The sequence below is a fragment of the Oxyura jamaicensis genome, chromosome 14 (assembly GCF_011077185.1).
Source record: "Oxyura jamaicensis isolate SHBP4307 breed ruddy duck chromosome 14, BPBGC_Ojam_1.0, whole genome shotgun sequence".
Taxonomy (NCBI): domain Eukaryota; kingdom Metazoa; phylum Chordata; class Aves; order Anseriformes; family Anatidae; genus Oxyura; species Oxyura jamaicensis.
The window spans coordinates 1,816,941-1,821,972 of record NC_048906.1 but is presented as its reverse complement, the minus strand read 5'-3'; positions in this window follow the sequence as shown (position 1 = coordinate 1,821,972).

The following is a 5,032-nucleotide window of genomic DNA, read 5'->3' as shown; positions in this document are numbered from 1 at the left end:
TCATGTTGTCAGTTCTGTGAGTTTTGTTGTTTGTTTCTTTGTTGTGTTTTTAAGCAGTTGCTGTGCCTTCATCTCGTGCTGTCAGGGGTCAGTGAAGTCCCCTGCTGCAGGTGAATGTGGTTCTGTTGGATGGCAGGAGGGGTGGCCACATGGTGTTCTCTTCTGGCCTGGGCCCGTGCAGCGTGATCTTTTATCCTGGTTTCCAAGAGAGGTGGTTTTTTTGCATGTTCCTATTGCTGTGATCTTTCTCACCCCCATCTACGTGAGTAGAAGGCTTCCATTCCTTGTGTAACAGAGGTGGGGAAGGAGACTGCAACCACCAAGCTTCTTGTAGTCCTCATGCAAGGTGTCTGGGCTCTCTGCAGTGCCCTGCTCTACAAGCCTTCCTTTCCAGCCTGTGGGGGGGCTGGGCAGCCTGCATGGTGTTGCTCACACTTTGTTCCACTTCTCTGGGGATGTAAAAAGACAACTGCAAAGCCAAGTAAGCCACTGCAGCCTGAAGTGTGTGGGCTCCTCGGTGCCATCCTGTTGGCGCCTGGAGCAGGGCCGGGCGGGGGGGGAGCAGGAGCAGGTGAGGGCAGTGCTTCCTTGCCCTGCACAGTCTGCATTTACCATCACGAGGAAGGGCAGGAACTGCTTCCACTGCAGTAAGTAAATAGCATGTCTATTCATTATTTATCTGCAGCTGAATTTTAATGAATTATAGCAGCAATGAGTAAAGCCCTTATAGTGAGGATTATACTACAGATAATGATATAATCTTTTATGTATGAGAAAATGACTTTCTCTGCAGATTAGCACTTGACTTTGTAATAACTCTACCTGTCTATGCAACCCATGCCCAATCAACCACAGCAGAAAACATCTTCCCAGTACCCTGAGACTGACTAGCGTAACCTCAAAGGTAAATTGAAGGCCTTTTTTTTTCCTCCCTGCTTTGCTCCAGGTATAACTGAGATGAACAGAGCTCATTAAAAATTGAAATCTATAGTTTGGAGTAGGAAATGTGCATCTAAAGCTGTCTGATCCAGATACTGTATTTTAGCAACCAGAACTCTGCTGTTTTAGCAAGAGTACATACAGCTGATACTGCCAAGCACTAAGTAGAACACTTGCAAGTAAGTACATGCATTGAAAACAAAACTTGGTCTGGAACTAATGAAATTGTTTGAGATTCATAATGTCTGGGAAGCGAAGGCCAGCGTTCAGCCCAGGAGAGTACAGTGCATGTGTGCTTGGTTGTGATCAGCAGACCTACATTGAGTTTGTCAGGGTAAGATTTCTAAAATAGGTGGCTAATAAACTAATTGTTTAAAAACTTGTCCTCTAGTGTAATATTTAGGGGGAGGAAAAAAAAAATTACCTTGTGCTAGCCATAAACTTCTGTCGTTCTTACTTGTGCTCTGGGGCAGTGGTGCTGCAACTCCCAGCACCGTAAGCTCCCACAGCATGGATGAGATATTTCTAGATCTGAATAGAAAATATCACCTGGGACCCTACTACCTCAAGCCTGACACGAGTAACTTCACCCTCAGGGTGGATTTGTATGTGAAAATGGCAAATAGGCAAGTTCATGGCCAAGCAGACAGTAGCAGTGTGGCTGAGGGCACAGGACCACCCCGCTGTGCGCTGTCTCGTCCCCCCTCTGCTTCCCAGCCTTGTCTCTGCTCAGTGGGCTGGGAGAGAGCTGGTGCTGTTTCTGCCAAGGACACTAATTAACCTGCTAAATGAGTTTATCCCTTCAGAGTGCGTACCGGAGAACTGAGTTATCTAAAATACCCCTCCAAAGAGAGCCTTAATTAGCAGCCTGAGCTGAGGGCAGACCCCTGCTTTCTTGGGGGTGGGTGGGGGCTGGTGCCTTACTGCTGTTGTGGGGGCTCGCTGTGCTTGGCCTGTGTTGTCCTGTGCTGGTGCAGCACCATGCTGTGTTTGACAGGCACAGTCTCTCTTCCCTTCCCTGCTCCCCTGGCCTGCACACCTGGGGCTTCAGTCCCAGAAGAAGCCAAAACCAGGCGGCACCTCAATCTGGTTGCTGCCACAGTAGCTCCAGGTCAAATGTCCTGGCCGTGCGTACCCCCCAGCAGGCTGCCCGGCGTGTCCCTGCGTTCAGAAAGCAGCCTGGTGCTTTCTGGAGCAGTTGGCACCAATAACGAAGAGGTGAAGTCACTGCTCGGCCACCTCGGGACACTGCCGAGGAGTAGCTTTCTCCCAGCTGCCTGCCAGACTGAAAATACTCCGTTTTAATAACTGGACTAAGCAAAGTTTTTTTTTTTAAAAAAAAAAAAAAAAGCTTGTTGCTGGCTGCCAGATTAACAGATGGGTACAGTCATTAATATTGCAAAACTTCAGGAGTTCATAATTCTTTAATCTACAAAGCCAGGCGGAGTTGCTAATGCGAGCCCTGCAATCTGCTGCGCGGGGTGGGCACAGCGGGGGCTGCGCAGCCGGGTCCTCAGTGGGCCCTTGAGGATTTGGCACATGGGACACTTGTCCTGCTCCCTGCCCAAAGCCTGCCAAGAAAAGGCTCCAGGGTGACCATGGCTATAGGAGGGGCTGAGCTTCAAGGCCCCCTCGGCTTTGGGATGGTATCGATGGCTCTGAAATTTGCTGGGCACTGCCTGTGCCATCCCTGGCAGCTCTGCCCGGCCCCGCTCAGCTGCCGCTGCAGCCAGATTGTGGAAAATCCACGGAAATCCAATAACCCGTCTCCAGTGTCATTTTATCGCTAAACCCCAGCCTTTCCCATAATTGTTTGGAGGCAGTGCTGGGAGATTACGACTGATGTCAACAGCTAGATAATCTGCGGGCCAGCACGCCGTATCGCTGACCTCCTTCAGGCGGCCAGTGCCATTTGGAAAAGGCCGGGTGGTGGCGACCCAAGGAGGCCAGCACCATGGAGCCGTTCACAGAACACCCAGCGCTGGTGTCCCAACAAACACGTGCAGGCACCGCTGCCTCTGGGCCACCTCCTTGCACTGCCAGCTCAGCGTCCCCCCGCCAGCCCCTCCATCGCTGGCTGCAGCCCGGCCCCGCTCTCCGCAGCATCCTCCCAGGGCAGGGGAGAGCAGCGGTGAGCCCACTAGGAGGCCGGGGGGGCCGTTAGTGCTATCGATCTTCGGTGGAAGCTGCCCGCAGAGGCTGGGGACGGGCCAGCGGAGCGCGGCCAGCCCGGCTGGCAGAGGCACCCGAGGTGCAGCCTTTCTGTAAGAGAGAGATGGACAGCAGCAGAGAGTGAAGTTCTTATCGTGAGGATTAAGCTGTAGATAATGAAACGGTCTTTTACGTACAATAAAATGTCTTTCTCTGAAGATTCACACTAGATTTTGTAATAACTGTGCCCTATGGTATGTAATAGCAGTCACTATCTTCTAATAACATGCATTAGAATCCATGCCCAATCAACCAAACATCTTCTATAATATATAATACATATTAATTATAGCATACTTTATTGTATTTGTATCCTTTTATATGCTAAATGGTCTACTATATTTCCAGTATATATATAGTTCATATTTTATTATTCACAGAATCACAGAATCGTAGGGGTTGGAAGGGACCTCAAGAGATCATTGTGTGTATATACACTATATATACAAGAGATTATTGTATATATATATATATTTTCCACCTCCCTTTTCTCAGGCGCTCAGGCCAACGCAGGGAATTTGCTCCCTGAGCTTCCAAGCACACAGGGAACAATCCCTGGAGTTGGACAACTCCAGGCTCAGCTCTTTGGGGTGGAATTGGGCAGGCGCAGCAGAGCGGGAAGAAGCTGCTGCTGTGCTCGTGAGCTCAATGTGTGGGACAAGCTCCAGCCGTGCTGGCAGGGTAGGGGTGCCCCTCGCTGCCCCTACCAGGGGACGCCTTTCTTGTGCATGGTGCTAAGAGGTCAGCACAGCCTGCGAGGTGCCTGTGGGGCTGGAGACACAAAGTGTCAGCAGTGTCTGGGGTTGGTGAGAAAGGAGTCGCTGCATTCACCCCTCCCCAGAAATGTTCCCTCTGTGAGTGCAGGGATGTGGAAAAGCAAACGGTGTTTCCCAGGTCACAGATACTGGGCTGAATGGGTGTATTTTTGGAAAAAAAAAAAAAAAAAAGCAAAAATGTGCTTGGCGTGCCATATGGCAGAGGAGCTGATCAGCAGGCACCGGGCTCAGCACATGGTTTTGTTCTGGGGGTCCCCGCTCACCCTGCGGCAGCGCCCTGCACCCCCTGGAGCACCCCATGGGCGTGTGGCCCTGGTGGGTCCCCTGAGACCGGGACACCTCGGGCAGGCGCCTTGGGCTGGGGGAGCAGCTCTGGTGGGTGCAGGACGAGCAGCCCAGGACTGGCACAAAGGAGGGCACTTAGTGCCCACACAGACTGCCCTGGGGCAGCTTGTCTGTCCTTTTTTTGTTGTTGTTTTTAAAGCAGCAAAAAGCTGCTGTCATCATATTTATTTATTTATTTATTTATGGTTGCTTAATGTAGGTGGTTTGGGTTTTTATTTTGTTTTGTTTGTTGTTTCCTTTGCGGTTTTGCTTTTGCTTCAATTACGGTGATTTTAATCAGTTAACAACACCTAGTGTTGCTTTGTCTTTTTCCTCCCTGTAAGTTACACTAATTACTGCCTTTTAATGCTGTTGTTCAACTTGTGCATCCCCTGCCCTTCACCCTGGCCAAATATTTAGTTTCCAACTGCTCGGCTTTTTTTATTATTATTATTATTTATTTATTTATTTTCTTCTTAGTAAGCCATCCCCCTGTGCACCCCTGCAAATCCCTGCCTCCTGGCCCTGCCAGCACCAGGAAAATTGGAAGGTGCAAGAAAACCAGGGGCAGCACACAGCCACCAGCCAGGGGAAAGCAACGGCGTGGGGCTGGAGTCTGCATGGGGGGGTTCTTGCTGATGGCACCCAGGAAAGCTTTGCAAGGATTCAGGCAGGGATGCGGGCAGGGATGTGGGCAGGGATTCAGGCACAGATATGGGCGGAGGTGTGGGCAGGGATGCGGGCACAGATCTGTGAACAGATAGGCTCAGGGACACTGGCAG